This window comes from Hyaena hyaena, unplaced genomic scaffold, assembly GCF_003009895.1.
Source record: "Hyaena hyaena isolate Hyena2069 unplaced genomic scaffold, ASM300989v1 scaffold_750, whole genome shotgun sequence".
Classification (NCBI taxonomy): Eukaryota; Metazoa; Chordata; class Mammalia; order Carnivora; family Hyaenidae; genus Hyaena; species Hyaena hyaena.
Window position 1 is genome coordinate 280,757 of NW_024081385.1, and position 23,465 is coordinate 304,221.

Consider the following 23,465-nt stretch of genomic DNA (forward strand, 5'->3'; position numbering starts at 1 on the left):
GTATGTTTAAAGAGCTATAATCTATGTAGTGAGCCACTCTACAAATCTATAGATACACCCTGTGTGGTCTGGTTCATTGATTTTTCAGTGTTTAGTGGAAAGTTTAACATGTATCAGTGGCTTGAGTAGTGGAGTTTTAAGTGAGTCATCTGGTGTTTTAGTTTTTCTAACTATGAATGAAAATAAACAACTATTATGATAGTTTTTACTTTATAGAATAAGTTATTCATACTTTATATATTAGATTCCTTTCTGGGCAATTGTATTCTGTTATAGCAAATTTTTTTTATCGTTTTGAAGTGATGGTTCAGTAGAAAATTAGTTCATTACAGTCACTCTTGACCAGTGTTATTTTCACTTCAAGGCATGCTATACATTATGTATTGTCTATTGACTTTATTTCCCCTTGTTTAAGCCTGGAAAGAGTATAATTTAAAGAGTAATCAGTATATGTGATAACATGGTTAATTTCCATTTCTTCTTTAGGTTTTAGTTGACTCTGGAATAGTAATATTTAATAACCATGCTCTGTGCTGTTCCTCCAGAAATTTAGTAGAACCATGGGAATATATTTTTACATATAATGTAAAAGGGGTGTATAAAAAGCTATGTCCATGCTGAAGGCATTTTTGTTCCCCAACATAGGATTTCCCAATTCAGAATTTAGTTTATTGACTTAAGACTGGTCAATAAAGCAGTTTTTAAGAACTGGCTATTTAAAGTTTATTTTCCAAAGACCTTTATGTTACTGTTGAACTAGTGTTGGAAGCATGGAAATAAAAACTGTGTGCATATGATCACAGTTACCACAAAGATGCAAGAAAGAAGTTCTAGTCTGAAATGTGTGGAGAAAAATAATGCTAATGACTATAGTATTAACAATAATGGCAACATTTGAGTGCCTACTGTTTGGAATAAGGCATTAAGTTAAGTGCTTTATGTGCATCACTTCATTTAATCCTCAACAGTGGTCCTGAAGTAAAAACTGTTAGAAACACCTCTAAGCACTGAAAAGGTTATACTTGGAGACACTTCACTTCCCCTCCTGCAAGTGATTAAAAAGAAAAGAATCATACCAAAGCAAATATAGAAAGTCTAATAAAATTTCATTTGTACTAATTCGTAGCTAAGGTGATGGCTTTTACAAACATCAAATTCTTTAAAAAAAGTTTTTCTCATTTTTTAGTACCTCTGCTTTCCTGGTACTTTTTTTTTTTTTTTTTAATTTTAGTTTGTTAACATCAAGTGCAACTTGATTTCAGGGGTAGAATTCAGTGATTCATCACTTACATACAACACCCAGTGCTCGAGACAAATGCCCTCCTTAATCCCCATCACCATTTTCCACCCTCCTCCCTCCATCAACCCTTAGTTTGTTCTCTATCGGTAAGAGTATCTTATGGCTCATTTCCCTCTCTCCTCTTCCACCCCTCTTTCCCATATGGTCACCTGATTGTTTCTTAAATTTCACAAATGTGTGAAATTATATAGTATTTGTCTTTCCCTGATTGACCTATCTCACTTAACATAATACAGTCTAGCTCGATCCATGTCCTTGCAAATGGCAAGATTTCATTCTTTTTGATAGCTAAGTAATACCCTCCCCCCCCCACAACTTTATCCATTCATCATTTGATGGACATTGGGCTCTTTCCATAGGTGCCTGTTGTTAATAATGCTATTATAAACACTAGGGTGGTGGTACTTGAAGGAAGTATTTTGTTCACTTCATGGATTATTGCTTATTAGGAAAAGGTAGCTATTTTGTGGAAATGTTAGGAAATTTCTCCAAGGTTACAGAGTGAATCCAGAATTAAATTCAGACATCCTATCTCCATTGTAGTGTACTTTCTTTGCCAGGAAATAAATCTGTCCATCTTTCTGTATTTGGTGCTTTGAAACAAAATATTTTAAAGATATTGAGGGATCTTTGGCTTTTATTATAATTCACAGTTTCTTTAGAAACAATTTTTTTCCCTTTTAAAGAGTTCCAAATATGGAATTGGCTGAAATAAGAGAAAGGATGAAACCTTATAAAAAATAAGTTTTAGTATTTCTGCAGATAATTAGTTACATTTGAAATACTTATATGTATCTGTGACTGTTGAACTAATAAAATAGTACACTTCTTAGATTTCCCAGTACCATCTTCTTTATCTTCCATACTTGGCACCTCTAAGGGCTTTTCTTCTTTTATCCTCTCACTCCTAATAATCTCTCTGTTAAGGCTACACTCATTATAATTAAGCCTTAGAATTTGATTGGGCTGGAGAGTCTTTAAGATTCTTTATGCTCTTGAGGTATATTTATTATATATATTTATTCATTTTGAAAATATTTTTTAAATGTTTACGTATTTTGAGAGAGAGAGAGAGCCCCCACACGTGTGTACATGCCTGAATGGAGGAGGTGCAGAGGAAAAGGGAGAGAGAGAATCCCAAACAGCTAGAATCCCAAACTGCCTGCCAAACAGGCAGAGCATGTCTATCAGTGCAGAGCCTGATGTGGGTCTTGATCTCACAAACTGTGAGATCATGACCTGAGCTGAAGTCAAGAGCCAGATGCTTAACTGAGCCACCCAGGTGCCCCTTTAAAATATTTATTAGTTACAGCATTTTAGCCATCAGAAGCAAATAAGACTTGAAAGTTCCATGTTATTTTCTTAATCAGGACTCATCCTGATTAGTACAGGTATCTTCCTGTTGTTGATGTTCCATAATCAGAATTGTAGCAATAGGTTCAGCCCTAGTGGTATCATATAATGAACTTTCAACAGACTTTCCCCTTAAAATGTAGTACTAGTAACAGCAAGTCTACTATGTTTTCAGTGCCAATTATGTGTGGACCTGGACCAGGCTGTCCCTCTTAACTATGTCTTTCTTCATAGTCCTGAATGGTGGGGGTAGAATCCTCTGTATAAAGGTGGAAAACAAAATAAAACTGAGGCCTGTATGTCTCCTAAAGTCATAAAGCAAGACACTGGTAGAATTTCTGGGACTTTTTTCCGAGCTTAGGCCTACTGTTCTATCTAGTATGCCATCAGATTCTTTGAAGAGAAGGGCACTGACTGACTAGACTCTCTGAAGGAATTTCTTTTCTTACTAGGCTGGGTAAACTTCTGTCCCTGTTAGCTTAACTGTGGTTGACTGTGGGCAGATTAATAAGCCTTTATGAATGTCAGCTTTCTATTTGTAAAATACTTGCTTGGAAATTTTTCTTTGGGGAATTGTGAGGTAATATATATGAAGTACTTAGGATAATATTTCGGATTGTAAGCTCTCAGATGTTAGTTTCTTGTCTTCCAGTAATGAGCATCATATATTTATGTATATCAAAGTTTTATTAGAGTGTATACACTATAGATCAGTATGTAAAATTTTATCAATGCCTTATATAGAGATGTTTCAAGTAATAAAGTGAAGCTTAAAGGCTAGGTCTTAATTCAGATAATTATTATTTTTACAACTTTTTTTCTATTTTGCTTTTGTAAGTCTCACTAATCCTAAAGAAAATCTTTTGAATTTAATTTTTGAAGTGAGTTCTGATTTTAGCAATTTTGGATAAAATAGAAAAGATGTTAATAGAAAAACATTTGGGAATATTGGAGACTTATTGAAGATATATTGGAGTATACATATCTCTTGGTACTCTTTCAATATTAAATGCTATTTGCAGAGTTATTAATACTGATGCAAATATTGATAGAGTTATTGTGTAATCAGTTCTTAGGAAAAGTGAATTTTGAGTTGTATTGATATGATCATAGTTTGCTTTTGTGCATATGGGGCTTATTCTTTATAGCATTTGTGATTTGACATTTGCTGTTAGCATTATCTCTTGACTCTTTGCAGATGGTGTTACTTGACCTGTGCAAGTTCATTTCTGAATTTAACCCTGTTGCAGACATGTGCCTGATCCTAAAGAGTAGGAGTTATTTGGTTAGATTGTCGTCTGAGGGAAGACTATATATATATAGTATGTATTTGCTACAGCATAAATTATTCCAACATTCTTTGAAATTTTGATATAGAATAATTAGCATGGTTTATAACAGTGATTCTTGAACTGTTGGTTCTCAAAACTCCTTTACACTCTTAAAAATTACTGAGGACCTCTTAAAACTTCTCTTTATTTTTAATCAATATGTTCTATTGATTTATTAGAAAGTAAAATAAATTTGATATATTAAATGATTTAATAGGTATTATGAATTAATACTAAATCTATTATATTAATGTAGGAAATGAATTTATTATATTAATACTAATAATACTTAATCTGTTATATAAGTAACATTTTTATGAAAAATAACTTACCTAAATTTACATTTAAAAATACATAGTTTGAGGAATGGCACTGTGTTGCATTTTTTCAAATTATTTTAATGCCTAGATTAATAGAAGACAACTAGATTCTTACATGTGCTTCTGTATTCAGTCTGTTCTGATGTACATTATATAGCCTTTGCAAAACTCAATTCACTTTATACTCATGGGAGGATGAGAATGAAGGAGACAAATAATATTTTAATAAACTATTATATTAAATTTATTATGTTAAATAATAATGTTATTTATTTTTAATAATAATTTTGACTCCATGGAACTCTTAAATGGATCTTAGAGATTCCAGACCACACTTTGAAAACCACTGATTTAATGCATATACTACAATTTAACAAGGAGGATAGGTTTTGGATAGAATAGGATAGGAGGATAGAATACAGGATTTAAAATATTATTGTGCTGAATGATATCATTAATGCTTTATGAAAAGATTTTTTCATCTATTCGATGCTGTACATTCTTCTTGGTAGTTTTAGCACTGTTCAACAGTAACACTGATATCAACCATGTTGGAAATAAAATAGTGTTTTTTCAGTTATGAAGACCAAATATGTGTTACTTTTTCTATAGTCTTTCCACCAATGATCAGAAGAGCCCTTCCTCCAACCAAATTTGAAGAGAGCTGTCACTAGGTGAAATTATTTTGAGACATAGAGAATCTTTCGAGTCATAGTATTTCTCCAACCAATGTAGTATTTTTGGGTCTAGTGTTCCATCAAAATGGTGGTGCTTATATGATGAGGTGTGCTGGTTCTCATGAAGAATTTATTTTTTTCAGAAGGCATTCTTTTTTTAAATAGTTCTCTCATAATTGTTTTGTTGAACTGATTCTATTTCTATTGTATCTGCCATGTAGTCTTGAATTTGTACAGTGAGGCAACAAAATTGTAGGTATCTACTCTTTTATATGACTGTGTTTTAGACATATAATAGCAGTTACATTTTCTCTTCCTTATTTTTTTCTTTTAAATGTAAAACTCTTTCATTTTTTCTTTATGTTGACATTAATCCATTATCAACACAATTTGTGTAGTTGTTAAGTGCTCCATAAATATACCAGCATTGACTTGTAGAATGCTTTCATCATCTTGTCTTCAAGAATATTCAACTTTCAGCTACTTTGCCAGTCTATAAACTGTTAACCTAATAATCTCATAGGAAAATGAATTGACTATTTTGTCATGACTTTGTTCAGTGAATCCTGTTCTTTTTTGTTGTTGTTACATTACCATGTGTTAACTTTAAGCTTACAGTTAAGTAGTTTTCACAATCCATCATTTTTACCTTTTCTGTTTTCTTTTTTAAAATTGGGGAATTTTGCCTTTCTCTGGCATTTCTATTTTTCTTCATTACTTCTCAGAGATAGTAGTGATTATACTTAAAATCCTTACCTGTTTAGTAGAAAATGGTATCTCACTATGTAATTGCATTTCATATTACAACTGAGGTTAATTTGTTTTTCATATACTTGTAGGCCACTTACTCTTTTCTTATGAGAATTGTTAAGTTTTAATTTGATGAAACGATCGTTTTTATTTATAAGAAAATTTATACTGAGATTAAAAACATTTCCACAGATGTTTTAAGTGTTCAGGTAGGCAAATCTATTCATCTTTTTACCTAGAAATCTTCCATTAGTGTTAGACTGCTTAGAAAAGCAGTCCCTAAGACGTGATTGAAACTCCCAGGTTTTTTGACTTTTTTTCCCTTTGTAGTGTCACTGGTTTTTGGTAGAAGTTGACTTTGGATCAGATGTCTCTTTTCACTGTATTTGATTTATGGACACATATCTAAATATGTCCACATTGCATACTCTAAAGTGATAGAGCTATTTTCTCCCAAGGTTCTTGTCACTTCCACAATGTTTACCACTTTAGGTTTTTCATTCCTGTGTTTACTTGATAAATGGTGAAATTTTCATGAGGAAAAGTCAAGAATCATTTGTTCTGCTTTGAGCTGAATGTAATTTGAGGAAAGCTCAAGATAAATATTTTACCTGTTATAACAGGTCTCTTGAGATTCATAATCTATACTGGGAAAGCACTAGCCATATTTTGTATTCATTTTGGTTGCGTGTTTTGTTCCTCTGTTTATGGCTATAGTTGTTAGAGTGATGGGCTGACTGTGAAATGATAAAATAGGTAAATAGAAATTCATATCCTTGTAACCAGGAATACTGTTAACTCCAGATAGGAAAATCTGGTTTAGCATCTGCATTTGTTTAAACAAAAAAATATTTTTTTTAACCAGTGGCTATTCCCTGCTTTATTTTTTGGTCACATTTAGGTTTTAAATATATATTACTCCAATAAGAAAACAATGGTGTCATACTTGATAAAATCCATTGTTTTAGTTTAAAAAAAAAAAAACTATTGTAGGTAAATGAGCATCCTCCTGTTGGGCAGAACTCCATCCCCATCTGTTAGTAACCTGCAGTTAGACTCACAATGAAGACTTTTAAATACTTGCTGTTTCTAATCTGTGGCAGTAATAGATTTCAAATTATTTTGCTCTTCCTTGGAATGTTTACTCAAAGAGTAAGACATTTTGCCAAGTTTCATACTTGGTCTCTTATTTTTCTGTTTGGAACTGTTTGAGTATGCATTCATTCATTCATTTGTCTATTGTGTGTCAAATACTCAGGTTTTGGGAGACAAAAAGGAAATCCAACAAAGTTTGATCACCCCACTCTTATTACCTTGAATTTAAAAGGGAAATGGGGCTCCTGGGTAGCTCAGTCAGTTAAGTGTCCAACTTTGGCTTAGGTCATGATCTCATGGTTTGTGAGTTTGAGCCTCCCATTGCGCTCTCTGCTGACTGCTGAGAGCCTGGATCTTGCTTCAGATTCTGTGTCCCCCTCTTTCTCTGTCCCTCCCCTGCTCACTCTCTGTCTCTTTCTCAAAAATAAATGTTAAAAAAAAAATAAAACAGAAATGGGCAAGAAAATTATGTTTGATATAATGAATAGTATTATAACTAATTTGGGAGAACACATGCATTTTATATACTGAGAGATTTCTGCAGTATATTGATATGGAAAATAAGTAAGAGTGCATTTTATTAGTAAAATAAAGGATAAATTTCTGTTTTAATAATATTTGAGATTAATAAAAACATTTTAGATGTTTCAGTTGTCGACCTGTAACGTAAATGACTATAGATTTAGAAATTGCTCTGAGCATTCATTTAAATATTTAATACATTAATTGTGTTCAACTTTATATATACATACACATGTATACACACATACATTCACTTATTTAATGGCTGGGGGCACCTGAGTGGCTCAGTCAGTTAAGCATCCGACTTCGTTCGGCTCAGGTCATGATCTCATGGTTCATGGGTTAGAGCCCCGCGTTGGGCTTTGTGCTGACAGCTAGCTCAGAGCCTGGAGCCTGTCTTTAGATTCTGTGACTCCCTCTCTCTCTCTGACCCTTCCCTGTTCACGCTGTCTCTATCTCTCTCTCAAAAATAAATTTAAAAACCATTAAAAAAAATTAGAACACTTATATAATGGCTGTAAATTTAAGGCAATTAAAATCAGTGTATTTTCTAAGAATCAAGCTACCAATTTGCCATGAAATGTAAACTATTAAATATACAGTGGTACCTAGCTATAACCTTACTTACACATCTCTAATTAATTACAGCATGTGAGGAATAAATAGTGTTCACATTTCAAGTAGTTTTAATTAAGTTATAAGTGACCTTGGTTTTAGCTTTGTGTTAGATTAAGTACCTGTAAGTGATGAGTATTAGTTATTCTGAAAACATAATTAATCTAATTCTCTGCAATGCAATAACAATTTGTATAATACATTTTTCCTGAGAGAAAAATAAATTCTAAATAAATGCTGTCCTAATTTTCACGGCCTTTTTAAATGTATTTAAGATTTTATTTTGGAGTATATGAATATTTAATAATTTTTTATGCCACAACCAAACTAAGAATAACTTAAAATGTTATTAACATATCTGCTTTATGTAATTATTCCAATACTCAATTCCACATGGACTGTTAATTCAAAACATTTTTCAGTTACTTTTAACATTTTGTTTTATCATATTTCATTATTCTTAGTTTTTAATATGCACACCTTTTCATTTGACATACAAGTCTAAAATAGCTTATTATCTCAAAAGATGTTCTCTAAATTGAATGTAGTTTTTCTTTAGATACTGTGTTTACTATAAATTATAATGTATGCTATTTAGTACATACAGTAGAGGTGCAGATACAACTTTAATTTTTAAAATGTGTATCTGTATAGTTAAAAAGAAAACACCTGGATTTGCTTTCATTTATGAGAATCTGAATGCCTCCTTTTTTTCTTGGGGCATTATTATATGGACAATGGTGCATTATATGGTTTTTCTGATCCTCCTGGTATGCTTAGAATCCCAGCCTGAGTAGAGGATTTGTAAATTATGCTGTTTTAATACGTTAGGTTATTACAATTTGGGCATTATTATATGGACAATGGTGCAGAGGATTTGTAAATTATGCTGTTTTAATACGTTAGGTTATTACAACTTCATAAAATAAACTTCTGGAGCTTGCTTTCTTTTGTGTTTTCAAAAAAATTTCTATAAGAAATGATTCTTTCTCTGGCCTGTTGTCTTTTTGGAGGGCAGACTTTAATTGCCAATTCACATTTTACAGTAGTTGTTGGCTTATTCAGGTTTTTTATTAGTTAAATCAATTTGAAAATTATATTTTTTATGGAACTAGCCATTTTATCTGAGTACTCAGGTTTTTAGCTCTAAAGTTATTTATAATGTCTTTTATTAGAAAAAAGGTGTTTATATTAGTTTAGAGTTGTATTGTCCCTTTTTTTCTATCTGCCTTTTCTCTATTTTCTCCATATTGATAGGGGTATGTTTTATTTTCAGAGAGCCACTCTTGGTTTTGTTGCTCTTCTCTTTATTTTTCTCCGCACATATGCTTTGCCTTTTATTAATATACCATGTATTAGTTTTAAACAATAAGACATGGCTGTTTTCCAGCCTTTAGATACATAAGTGTTAGGACAGTTCCGTAGCTTTCTAGTTACACCCAGTTATAAAGAGGTATTTGTTTCACAGTGGAAATGAGTTTCTTTAAAATTTATAATCTGTTAACAGCTATTTGTTTTCTTATGCTATCAGTAACAATCATGATAATATTTTAAACACTCTAAAAATGTAAGGTGATCTCAAGAACGTTTTATTTGAAATGTGTTTATCAACATTAAGAGAATAGTCACTTTGGTAGTAGACTTATAATTTTTTCTTGAACCATATATCATCTTTTTAAAGAATATCAATGGACATTTAAAGACCAAGTTTTAAGCTTACAGAAAAATTAAGCAAAAAGAATAGAACATCTCAATATACTCTATTTGTTTGGTTTTTTTCACAAATCCTTTTTAATGGAAGCATCTGCTTTGTTGATCTCTTTGAGCTTCGTAGTATTATAAAGTCTTCATCACTGTGTTACATATTACTTTTCTCTGGAGTGGCCTTAAGTTCCATTGTTGATTTTGTTGATATTATTCTTAGGAAAAGATTTCTTCATATGTTTTGGAATTTTAATTTTTATGCTGATACTGATTTCTGATTTTTCCCCTCTGCATCCCCCCTTACTCCCTGTCTTAAGATTTTTGTAGTAGTTGTGGCCCCGAGTGCCATTTCGGTAGTAGTACTTTTCAGCCTCTCTCATGAACAGCACAGCCCTATTCCGTTGCTCTGGCTTCAGCTAAGCTTCACTCCCATGTTGCACTGGGGCTTTCTCATGTAGGTTATCCCAGGGAGCAGTATTCCTGGCCATGCTGTCCAGAACTGGAACCCGTCTTGTTACTCATCTTTACCTGATGCTTTGCCTATTTTGCTTTAATGCTTGTTCCAAAGATATTTTTCTTGTTCTTAAGTTTGAAGTGTGTCTTTTAGGTGTTCTCTTTTTCTGTTTTACCAAAAGAGGTGCTTTAAAGCATGAAATTTGTGTCACTGTTCCTTTTTCATCTTAATTGCTAATACTTGTTCTTTCGGAAGGTAGTCTTCTTCCTTTCTTAAGCATAAAGGGGAAAAGATATTTTTCAAGGTAATTTTAAGGAGAAATTTAAAAGTAAAATCTATTTTAGTGTTTGTGGGTTGTTTGTTTTAAAGGAGAAATAACTTGTCATCCTTATAGGATCATCATTTTTTTTTATTGTGGCAAACTATTTAAGGGTTTAGCTATTTAAGAACATTATAAAAACTGAAAATTAGAGTAACTAAATTCAGTATGTAGAATGTACATGCCAATTGTCACAATCAGCGACCGATAAAAATTTATTCAACTGTTATTTCTATTTAGGGTTAAAGTGGAAATCTGAGTTAGTTCAAGGGAAAGGAAAATAATCATCATGGTTATGTTGCTTTAATAAGAGTAACAACTATATATAGTTTGTATAGTAGTTTGATGATTCTGGGAAGAAACAAAAACAAACCCTAAACCAGGAACTCACTGCTTATATTATTATAAATATTTGCTTTATTTTAGTACTTTTAGCCCTGTCTCTAGTTGTATGTGAGTACTGGTTCTCTTAATTTTGTTGCTTATGCATTTTATATATCAACTGATACATAAAAAAAAAGTTATGTGTGATATTCTATTCTAGGGATTGAACTTCTGTGTAGAGAACTTAGTGCCTTGCAAATCCCCCAGATAGAAAGGACCCCTAATCAGTGTTGTGATTTTTATTGTCTGTAGCAATAAGGAAGAGGCTAAACATTGTTTGCATATTACCAGCCTATATAAAATGTAATAAATAATTTTCATACAAATATTAAATATGTATATGAGTGATCATAGGTATTGGTTTCTATGAAAAATATTCATTTTCTCTTGATACACAAAGAAATAAGTTTACTTGAAGAGTAATATTTCACCCAGTTCTTCCATTTTATAAATCTGGTCATTTAGAGGCTCAAACAAATTTTTAATTTCTGTGTGTTAGCTGCTATTCTTTTTCTTAACTAGCTTAGTTAAAAATGTCATGTCTCTTCTACTTGGAAAGAATATAATGATGGCTATCCTGCATTTATTGCATTCCCATTCCTCTTAATTAGTTACAGTTAGAAATTAGGATAAGAAGTTAGCTTATTAAATTCATGATTAAATTGTTAAAGCATTTATCTTATTGCTGCTATGAAATAATAATTATTAAAAATTACTGACATAATTTTCCATTGGTAAGTTGTCTAATCATTGGTTCTCATATTCTTATCATCTAATTTGTCTATATGATAAGGGATTTTATTTATATAATTTCTGGTGTTTATCCCAAATATGACAAATGTGTGAAAACCTATTTTATTTATTAGTTAAGTGAGTGATGCTTTGTGTCCTTAGCAGACAAAAAGCAAAAACCCAAACAAACAAACAAAAACAAAAAAAGGAAAGAAAAGATAAATCAGAACCTGATTTGTATTATTTAAAAATAAGATAAAGGCTGTTTTGATTAATATATGTTTATTATAGAAAATTTGGTAAAAATAAAAAAGGAAAAATGAAACATGTACAATTTAATGAAATAAAAAATAAGACATAATTGTTAAAACATGAAAGCAACCAAGGTGTCTTTTAATAAGGGAATGGATAAACAAGTTGTGGTATAACCACAGGTATAATGGAAAATTATTCAATGATGAAAGGAAATGAGTTATCAAGCTGAGAAAAAACTTGGAAGAACCTTAAAGGAATATTGCCAAGTGAAAGAAGTCAATCTGAAAAGGTTACATATTATATGATTGTAACTATATGACATACTGGAAAAGGGAAACTCTGAAGATTACTGGTTGCTAGGCGTTGGAAAGGTTGAAAGAGATAAATTGGTGGAGCTTGGGGAATTGGATCTATTCTGTAGGATACTGTTAATGATAAAAATGTCATGTAGTCTATACATTTGCTAAAACCTGAAGAATGTACAACACAAAAAGAAACTGATGTAAAACTATGGACTTAAAAACATCTAATTTGGTAGTCAATATGATACAACTAGATATAAATTATAATTAAATGTATTCTGTCTAGCACTCAGCAGACCATTTTATAACAGAATCAAAATATCTTCTAGGCCAGTTTTATCTTTTTGCAATGATTGAAATATTCTGTTTTCCCTCCAGTGTGATAGCCACTTGTGGCTGTTGGCTCTCTTGAAGTATGGCTGATAGGACTGATAAATTGTATTTTAAATTAATGATTATTTAGAATATAAATATATCATGTGACTAGTGGCTACAATACTAGGGGAGTATCTAAATTAGACAAGATAGAGAAATGTCAGTGATTAATACAGTTAGGTAGCATTAATAGTTTATTGAAAAACTTTACCATAAATATAGGTCCATTAACAATTTGGAATCAGTTCTTTATTTCTTTTTCTTGTTCTCTATTCTTTTTACTTTTTCCCTGTACTCAGTAAAGGCATAGTTAATTGAACTTGGGTTCAGGACAGATCCAACACTGATAGTATTTACTGATATGACAGATGACCAAATCTGGAATTAAAAGCTCTCAAAAGACTAAACAGAAGAAACAGGAAGAAAGTGAACTTTATAAGCAATCCATTTGAATTCTGTGTTTAGTAATTATAAAAAATACAGGATATGGGAATCTTGGACTACTAGGAGGTCATGTAGAAAAAACCAAATGTTTTTACTTGGCTACACATTCAGTTTGAGTCAGCAGTGTGATGTTGTTACTGACTTAGGCTGTGTTCAGCAAAGTTTAACATCTAGTTCAAATTCTTGTAATCTCTGTGATCTGCCCTGATCAAATTGTATTTGGAATATTCAGTGTTGGTTTGTGATGCTTTTTAAAAAGGTTCAGTAAAAGGTACGTAAAGGAACGTGGATAAAGAATTATCTAGAAACCAAGTTATATGACTAATAATAAGGAATTGATGTATGTTTACCTGGGAAAGAAAGGACTTGTGGGTAAAATATGACTAGTACTTTGCTTTATCTTCAGATATTTGAAAGGCTGTCTTTTGGAACTGTTGCTAAGATCATTCTCTGTAACCTAGAGAACACAGCCAGAATGATAGATGAAAGCTATAGAGACGCTGATTGAGTCAATATAAGGAAAGATTGTTTTGATTGTGTGTTTGCTAGCAGTGGCATGAATTACTTTATAAGATAGTTTGTTGCTGGCAGATGTATGCTGGATGTTCATCAGTGAGGAAATAATTGTCAGTTAACAGCAATAAGTATTGAGCGTTTATTGCCAAATACCATGCTTATTTCCTTTAACAGATGAGAAAGTTGAGGCTCAGGGAGCTTAAGAAAGTTGCCAGTAGTCCTATAGCTAGGAATTGACAGAACTGGTAACTAAAGTTGTCTGACTCTAAGCCCATATTCTCAATTGTCCTCCTATTCTGTCTTCCCGTTAGTAATCGTTGCTTTTATGAGAGCTTTCTTTAGTTGTCCTCTAATATCCTTTCCAAATTTAGCACAGATGACCACAGTGTAGTTTTTTGAAGAAGTGTGTATGACAGATGACTATGAGGAAGAGTGATCCGGTTCTAGTATGCAGCAGGTTGAAGTAGAGACATATTGGTAGTTGGCGGAAGATTAAGGAAGCTATGATCTAATCAATTATTACTTGAAGCATTGTTTCAAACTTAATGCTATTTTTACGGAGCACCAGAATATATTGTATTTAATTTCACCATTGAACCAAGAATAATTTAACAGCAGAAATTAGAGGTAGTATATGTATATGCACATATTACAATCATGGGCACAGTTTCTTAAAAAAATGCTGACATAAATATGCATATCAGATGTTTTTAATATTTTGTGTTCATTTATTTCCTAACAATAGTTGACTATTAGATATTTTTGTAGTGTTTTCTTTTAATTATTTTCTATTATGATTGTTTTTAAGTGATGAATATATCAGTGATGTGTATAATTAGCAAAAATTTACTAAATATTTTTTCAGATACAATGAAAATGTACGCTTTAATTTTTTTATTGTTTGTTTATTTTGAGAGACAAAGAGAGACAGAGTACCAGCAGGGAAGGTGCAGAGGGGGAGAGAGAGAGAATCCTGAGCAGGCTCTGTGATGCCAATGCAGAGCCCTCTGTGGGGCTCAGTCTCACAAACTGCGAGATCATGACCTGAACTTAAACCTGGAGTTGGATGCTTAATGGACTTAGCCACCAGGTGCCCTGAAAATATATGGTTCTTTTTTGTAAAGCACTTTATACCTTGCCTGACACAAATAGTATATAGATGTTAGGTATTATTATTATTATTATTGTGATACAAATTATTTTTTATACTTTTCTTGATCTCTTTATGATTCATTTATTTTAATAACATTAAACACCTAAAGTTAACTATATGCAAGGCATTGTGTCACAAACATTTACATATATTATTTTGTTTACATCACAGCCCTGCAAAGGATGTGACTATACTCTTAATCCTGCTGTACAAATGAGAAAATAGGAGGCTCGGAGAGGATGTCTGAGTCCCTAAAGCTCTTGACTAAAGATTTGAGCCCTGGCTGACTTTCTCCTATGCTAAACTGTTATGTTAGACTAGCATTCATAAATTTGGTAAATTATTAAATTAAATCGACTGGCAAGGGATAATATGAAATAATGATGGAGTTGCTAACTTAGAATGCACTTAAAAAAGTTTTAAAAATTGAGCAGTAATAGTATCAGTGGATTATACATATTTTGTATTCCTTGATTTCTATAAAACACCAGTAATTTTCAGAAACACCATTCATATAACATTTTCAGAGAAAGTATTATGAAACATGGATAGTAATTATAAGACATACCTAGATCAGAAAACTCTTACATTGTGAAAGACTTTCATAACAGAATGATACTTTAAAGCATTGACCTCCAAACTTTTTTGATCATACCTTCTAAATAACCATATTTAATAATACATCCTGATGTAAATATAGTTATTTAATTTAAATTATATATGTATACTATGCTGCCTTATGTTCAACATAAAACATGCATAGAAATGGAGAGTTAAAAAGGATGCTGGTTTAGAAGTTATATTTAACTTTATTAATGGTATTAAAATTCTAGTCAGAGCAGTATGATAGAGTATGCATCAGTATTTTATCATAGTTTAGCACTTGTGACATTTTGAAATTCTGCTTCTATGTTCATTTCACTTCAGTACTCCATTTTTGGAACAATGGAGAGCCATTGGACAGTTTGTTGGCAAGGAGCAGAGGGGAGGTAGAATGTATTAATCAGACCTACATTTCTATAATTTACTGTGGTTGCTATGTGGAGAATGGATTGGAGTGTTTTGGATAGATGTGCAAAAACCATTTAGGAAGTCCTTTGAGTGGTACAGGCAGTAAATGTTTGGGAGCTTAAAACAGACAAGCAGAGACTTGAAATTTGTTTAGTAGTTGAGATCAAGAGGACTTGATAGTGGATTAGAAGACAGAAGTGGGGTTGGGTCCTTTGGGGTAAAGAGGTGGTTAAGGATGCACTTTAGCCTTTTAACTGGTGTTAACTGGAGGGATGGCAGTTATGGAAATAGTGAACACTTAGAAAAGGGTGAAGAGGGTGGAAAACCAAAAGATAGTTTTGGACATGTAGAATTGTGAGAGGTCTTGAGAAGTCCAAGTGGAGATGACTGGGCAATTAGATATTTGGAGCACAGAGTAGAGTTCTGGGAAGGATGTATAAAGTTAAGAGTTTTTAGCATATGTTTGCTAATGGATGCTAAGGGCTTAGATGTGAACAGCTAAGGAGAGAATATGGAGTCAAAGTGGGAGAAAGCCTAGGATTAAGCTTTAAGAAACTCCAACATTTGATAGTCAAAGTGAACCTTAAATGGAAACAGGAAGGTTAATTTCACAGTGGTAGGACACATCAGAAGTGTGATGTATCAAGGGTATCAAAGTAAAAGTATTTTTGAAGAAGGATGAAGAGTATTTAGCAGTGTGGAATGATAAGGAAGATGGGGTCAGAATAAAATTCATCTTCTTTATCAAATCTATGAATGAGAATTCTTCAGAAGAATGGATAATAGGGGTGCCTAGTGGTTTAGTCATTTAAGCATCTGACTCCGTTTTGGTTAAGGTCATGATTTCAAGGTTTGTGAGAACGGGCCCTGCACCAGACTCTGTGTTGGCATCCCAGAGCCTACTTGGGATTCTCTCTCTCTCTCTCTCTCTCTCTCTCTCTGCCTCTCCTCCACTCATTTTGCTATTGAAAAAGTTTGTATAGATATATTTTTAAAATTTTTTTAATGTTTATTTTTGAGAGAGACAGAGACAGCACAAGCAGGAGAGGGGCAGAGAGCAAGGGAGACACAGAATCCAAAACAGGCTCCAGGCTCTGAGCTGTCAGCACAGAGCCTGACATCAGGCTCAAACTCAGAAACTGCGAGATCATGACCTGAGCTGAGTTCAGATGCTTAACCGACTGAGTCACCCAGGCACCCCTAGATATATCTTATTTTTTCTTTGTTTTTCATGTTCTACAGTATTTTTTTTATTGTGACCTTAAAAAGTATGGCTCAAATTGAACTCAGCACTCTAAAAATGGTTTAATCAATGTAGTAGCCTTTGAGTTGCTAAATGGGATTTTTTTTTTAAAGTAATCTCTAGTAGGGTTCAAACTAATGACCTCGAGGTCGAGAGTCTCATGCTTAACCAACTGAAACAGCCAGGAACCCCACTAAATGAGATTTTTGAGCTATTACTATTAATACATAAATTTTTCCTAGCCTTCATTGCAATTTTTATTCATATTGACCTTACAAATAACTAATCCCCTCACCTATTCTTTCATGATTTTTCTTAGGAATTTATTTGTAGGACCGGGTTTCCCCTTCTTCTAGAAATTCACATGAAGTTTTTTTTTTTTTTAAACCTAATGGTGGGGTTTTATATTTACTTCTGTTACTTCTTATTAGGTCTGGCCAGATATAACAGACAATTTAGAAGATTTATAATCTTAATTCTACCATGCAACTTATTAACACTTTAACAAATTTGATTTAATATGTCTTCACTTTATATATCATTGATAAAATTTTGAACAGTCCAGAGACATGACCACTCCTTGTAGAAAAAACTTAATGGGTTACCTCAGTATTGAGATGAATCCCATAATCTACCTAACCATCTTGTTACCGAAAAAGATAGCTCTCTCATCTCAAGAGGTCGTGTCTACTGTGCATCTGTGAATCATTTTTCAGAATGCTCATTGACTATTTGATATGTAGAATGGTTGATCTCTGATCAATGGTCTGATCTCTCTTTCAAAATAGTCTTTTGGAACTCCAAATAAACTTAGTTTTGACTTTTGGTGGATTCTTTAATATTGACTATATGGAAACAGAATGGAACTGACAAGCATTTTATAAATATTAAAATTGTATTTGCTTTAAAGTAACTAGTGACTAAATACTTAAATGTTCTTTTTTACTAACCTGAGAAGCAGAGTTCAGACAGGATATTGACATGATCAAAGTTGTGTTTTAAATGGAATTAATATTTTTTCTCTAAATCTTTGGGTAAACTGATAGTCCAAGAATGTTTATCATATTTATTCTGTGGTTTCATTGACACTCAGCCTATCTCTGCATATCGCAGTTTGTGAACAAATTTATAGTTCTAATTTAGGCTCATTCTCTCTCAATTTTCATAGGGTTTATTATATAATTTTCCATGGTATATTATTTAAAGGCTTATCATTATATTTTGCTTTTATGATGATGTAACATTTGTGATTCACTTGATACCATGTTGAGAATATAACATCCATTGTGCCATTAAAAATGATATTATTCAGAATATGGGATAAAGTAGGGATTACTTTTCCTGAGAAATTAACAAGCAACGTTTATCTGTTAAAAGTGTTATAAGAAACAAGGAAGTAATGCCATTTGAGAGTTAGTCTGTACATATTCTGAAATAATTTTTTGACAGGAATGTTGTCTCTTGGTTGATTTTAACTCTTTCCACTTTATTTGAATTTAATGAAGAACTACTTTAATAATAATTTAATGAAAATGGGTTTATGGCAACAATAAGAATTCTAAAAGAAACTTTCTCTATTAAAAGTACCTTAATGATAATATATTGATTATAATGGCTTTTAAAACTGTTTGTTTATTTTGAGAGAGAGAGAGAGAAAGAAAGAATGTATGCATATGAGAGCAGGGGAGGGGCAGAGAGTGGGAGGAGAGAATTTGAAGCAGCAGAGCCCAATGCTGAGCTCCATCTCATGAACCATGAGATCATGACTAGAGCCGAAATCAAGAGTTGGACACTTGAGCAACTGAGCCACCCAGGCACCCCAATAATGGCTTTAACAACCTCTACCAGGGCTTTAACAACCTTGATTACTCTTGTGGACTCCTTTAAATCTCATATCTTTAATTTATAGCCAGGGTAGTGAAACTAACTCCTCTCCTCTCCTCTCCTCTCCTCTCCTCTCCTCTCCTCTCCTCTCCCCTCCCCTCCCCTCCCCTCCCCTCCCCTCCCCTCTTCCTAAACTTTGCAGTTGATGTCCGTTTCTGTACTCATGGCTAACTTTTCCCTACCTCTTTGTTTTTCAACTTGATAGCTTCTGGAACTTGTGTCAGTGCATAGAGCAGTGATCCAGACAGCTGTACCTTTACAAATAGTCACGCTCAGTGCCAAATTAGTTTGTAGTGCAAATCTTGAGTGAGCACTGCACCTGCTCTCAGTGTTGATGAAAATGGCAAATGTTAGGGAAAGCATAATTTGGGGATTACTTTAAATTTGGTAACAGCTGATCTCAGAATTCTACTGGGAATTCATCTTGGAATTCATGGAAGTCCTATTCAGAACAAAACAGTCTTCTTGTCTCTTTTGCTAGCTCTTAGATATGTTATTTTTAAGAAATAATGGGCTAAAAACAAAGAAAGAAAGAAAGAAAGAAAGAAGGAAAGAAGGAAAGAAGGAAAGAAGGAAAGAAAGGAAAGAAAGGAAAGAAAAGAAAGAAAAGAAAGAAAAGAAAGAAGAAAGAAAGAAAGGGCTCTTTCTGCTGTGGTGATCCTCTGCCTGAGATGTTACATTAGAAGTTGTCTTCCAGATATACTGATGTTTTCCTAAAATTGTGCTGGACTAAAAATTTATGAATCTCAAATTTATCATATGTGAACATTGTATTTCAGATTAAGTAAACTTGAAGTAGCTTAGAATATGTGTAAGGGTAATTCTGCCATGATAAATTATTTTCTTATGGGGATGCCTGGGTGGCTCAGTCGGTTAAGCATCTGACTTTGGCTAAGCTCATGATCTTCGGCTCAGGTCATGAACCCACAGTTTGTGGGTTCGAGCCCCGCATCAGGTTCTGTGTTGACAGCTCAGAGCCTAGAGCCTGTTTCAGATTCCGTGTCTCCCTCTTTCTTTGCCTCTCCGCCACTAATGCTCTGGTCTCTCTCTGTCTCAAAAATAAACTATAAATTTTTTTTAAAAAAATTATTTTCTTATGGGAAAAAAGATGGTCTCAGTCTAAGAAATAACAATCTTGGAGTGCCTGCGTGGCTCAGTTAAGTGTCTGACTTTTGATTTCAGCTCAGGTCATGATCTCACAGGTCATGAGTTCAAGCCCTGCAGGGGGATCTGCGTTGACAGCATGGAGGCTGCTTCAGATTCTCTGCCTCCCTCTCTCTTTCGCCCTCTTGCTTTACGCTCTCTAAAAAATATAAATAAAACATAAAAAAACCCACATATTTTGAGAGTTGATAGAATATGAAAGACATTTCATGCTACAGGTAGAGAGCATTTCTTATTACAGTTTGTAATATGGGGGTATCTTTGAATTTTTTGGTTTTAAAATGTCACACTTAACATTAAGCATGGGGCTTAAATTGAACTAATAGCAATTCAGAACATGCACTTAATGTTTTTATTAGGAAAATTGCATTCAGTCTGTATCTTTCAACCATAAGCAATTGTTTTGTTACTTTTAGTAGTTGAGTTTAACTCATTTTGGTTTATAATTCAAAAAATAGCTTAATTGATGCGTAATTCACATACCATACAATTCATCCATTTAAATTGTATAAATCAGTGGTTTTTAGCATATTCATAGATATGTGCAGCCATCACCACAGTCATGGTAGATCATGTTCCTTACCTGAAAAATAAATCCTAAGCTTTTAGCTTCTCTCCTTCTACTCCCTCCCCACCCACTTCCCAGGCTCTAAGGAACCACTAATCTACTTTCTGTCTCTAGAGATTTCTTTCTTCTGAACAGTTCATGTAAATGGAATCATGTGTATTTGGCCTTTTGTGTCTGGCTTCTTTCACTTAACAAAGTGTTTTTAAGATCAATAATCTATGTTGTACACTAATTCAATCCTTTTTATGGCTTAGTCATATCTGTTGTAGGGATATACCGCATTTTGTTTACCCATGCTTTGGTTGATGGACATTTGGGTTGTTTCTACCTTTTGGTTATGTGAATAGCCATATATGTATAAAAGGTTTTGTTTGGACACATGTTTTCAGTTCTTTGGGGTATATACCTAGGAATGGAGTTAATGAATCATGTTGTAATTGTGTTTAACTTACTGAGGAATCAGAAAAATGTTTTTCATAGCGGCCGTACAAGTTTGTATTCCCACAAACAATGTATGAAAGTTCTGGTTTTCTCTACATCCTTGCCAACTGTTGTTCTTTTTTAGTTTTTTCTCTTAATGGTTCTTGTGGTTTTGGTTTGCATTTCCCTGATGCATAATGATGCTGAGTATCTTTTCACTTGCTTATTGATCCTTTATATATTTTCCTAGTATAAATTCAGAGCTTCTGCTCAGTTTTTTATTGCTTGTATTTTTGTTAGTAGTCAGAGTTCTTTATATACTCTGGGTGCAGGTTTCTTACCAGATATATGATTTACAAATATTTTCTCCCATTCTGCATTTTTCCTTGAAAGGGGCAAGTTTTTTGTTTTGCCAAAATCCAAATTATCTGTGTTTTCTTTTGTTGCTCATGCTTTTGGTGTCATATTTAAGAATCCTTTACCAAATCTGGGCCCATAAAGATATTCTTCTCTGTTTTCCTCTAAGAATTTTATGTTTAGCTCTTACATTTAAAATACTAATCCATTTTGAGTTAATTTTTGTATATCATGTAAGGGTCTAACTTCATTCCGTTCCATATGAGTAGCCAGTTGTCTCAACATTATTAATTGAAAATCCTCATCATCTTTCCTCACTGAATGGTTTTGTTATGCTTTTTGGATTCTTTAATGTTTCCTACATAGATAATCTACGATAGAAAGTTATACTTTTTCCTTTCTAATCTGAATACCTTACATTTTTTTTTATTGCCTAATTGCCGTGGTTTGCGCCATGAATCTCTAGCCAGTGTTCAGTAGAAGTCACCAGTGCAAACTTTGTTGTCTTGTTTCTATTTTTAGTGGTAAGTATCCAGTGTTTCACCATTAAGTATGATGTTCACTATGTGTTTTTCATAGATACCCTTTATCAGGTGGGAGAAGTACCTGTATTCCTAGTTTGTTGACTGTTTTTATCCATGAAAGGCTGTTGGAGTTTTCAAATGCTTTTTCTGCATCTCTTGAGCTGATCATGTGATTTTTGTTTTTTATTGTGTTGATATAATGTAATACATAAATTGATTTTACTATATTGAACCAGTCTTATGTTTCTGATATAAATCTCACTTTGTCATGATGTGTAATTCCTTTTACATATTGCTGGATATGGTTTACTAGTATTTTATTGAGGATTTTTGTGTCTCAACTTCTAAGAGTTATTGGTCTGTAGTTTTCTTGTAATATATTTGTCTGGTTTTGGAATCAGAGTAAGACTTGGGAGATGTTCTTCTGTTTTATGGAAGAGTTTATGAAGAATTGGCATTAATTCTTTTGAATGAACTCACCAGTGACGCCATTTAGAAATACACTTTTCTTTGTGGGTTGTTTTGATTTAATTCAGTCTTGCACTTGTTATAGGTTTGTTCAGATTGTCTGCTATTTTCTGGTTTGTCTTTCTAGGAATTTGTTTATTTCATTTAATCTGCCACTGCCAGTGCTTATGATCGTTATTTGCTTGTTTATTTGTTTAGTGACTAGCTGGATTATTTTAGTGCTGACATTTCCTCCTACTCTCACCCCACAGTGTTTAGCTTCTGATACTGTTCGTCAAGGAGGCACACTTTTGGGTATATCCACAGTCATCCTAAAATGAAAGTAGTTTGGCTGGACCCTCTGCTTTTCTTTCTTTGACTGTTGCCAGCTATTAAATTTTACTAATTACCAGATCATTGCTCTGTTGTTCACAGAAATGTCCTGGGGCATCAGTTGCTCCACAAGCTAATAAATGTGTGGCCCCTTTGAAGAATCAGGCTCCTCCCACTTGTCCTTCCTTAGTTCTCTTTTGTAACCTGGTTGTTCAATTTGTGAGTCTTCTAATTATAGTTAACCACAACCGGTGCTGTTTTTGAGAGGGCCCTCAGGCTTCAGCTTTCTGCCAGGTTGCAAATGAGGCCCATACCTTTGGAAGAGATTGGGACCTTTCTGTTTTATAGCCTAGTTCCTACCCCAAACAAGATCTTTGAGACAAACTCTGGAGCTAGGAGCGGGGACAAGGGAAAGTTTATTTTTGAGTGACACTCCTGCTTTAGGAGCTGAGTACTGATGGTTAAGTTCTTGGCTTGCCTCTCTTGGTATGGAATTAGTGCCTTATGAGCCAGGCAGGGTCAGACTGATTGGGCCCCAGTGTTTTCCATGATGTTTAGACAAAAAGTAGAGTTTCTAGGACAAGGGCTTTGGCCTTGTATGTAGAGAATGTCAGTTAAATGAACAGTAAAAAGAAACTATTTATTAAATTGTTAACATTTCATCTATACTTAACATAAATTCGTACTTTAATTGTGATTTTATTTGTAATCTTTTCAGAATTTAGCTGATATAAAATCTTCACATGTAAAATTAGATATAATATTTCTGGACAGGAGAAAAAAACATCCTCAAACTATACCTGAAGAAATCTACAGGCTTTCTGGAGCCATTACTTTGTATAATTATGTGATTGAAAGTCTTTCTTAATTCTAAAACTGGTTCTCTGACTCTGGGATAAGCTTAATCTTTGGC

General features: G+C 33.2%; 1 protein-coding gene across 1 annotated transcript in view; it reads left to right on the plus strand.

Moving 5' to 3' along the window:
- ASCC3 (activating signal cointegrator 1 complex subunit 3) overlaps positions 1-23,465 on the plus strand; it is a 332,522-nt gene that overhangs the window by 40,674 nt on the left and 268,383 nt on the right. The gene's annotated exons all lie outside the window — the stretch shown is intronic.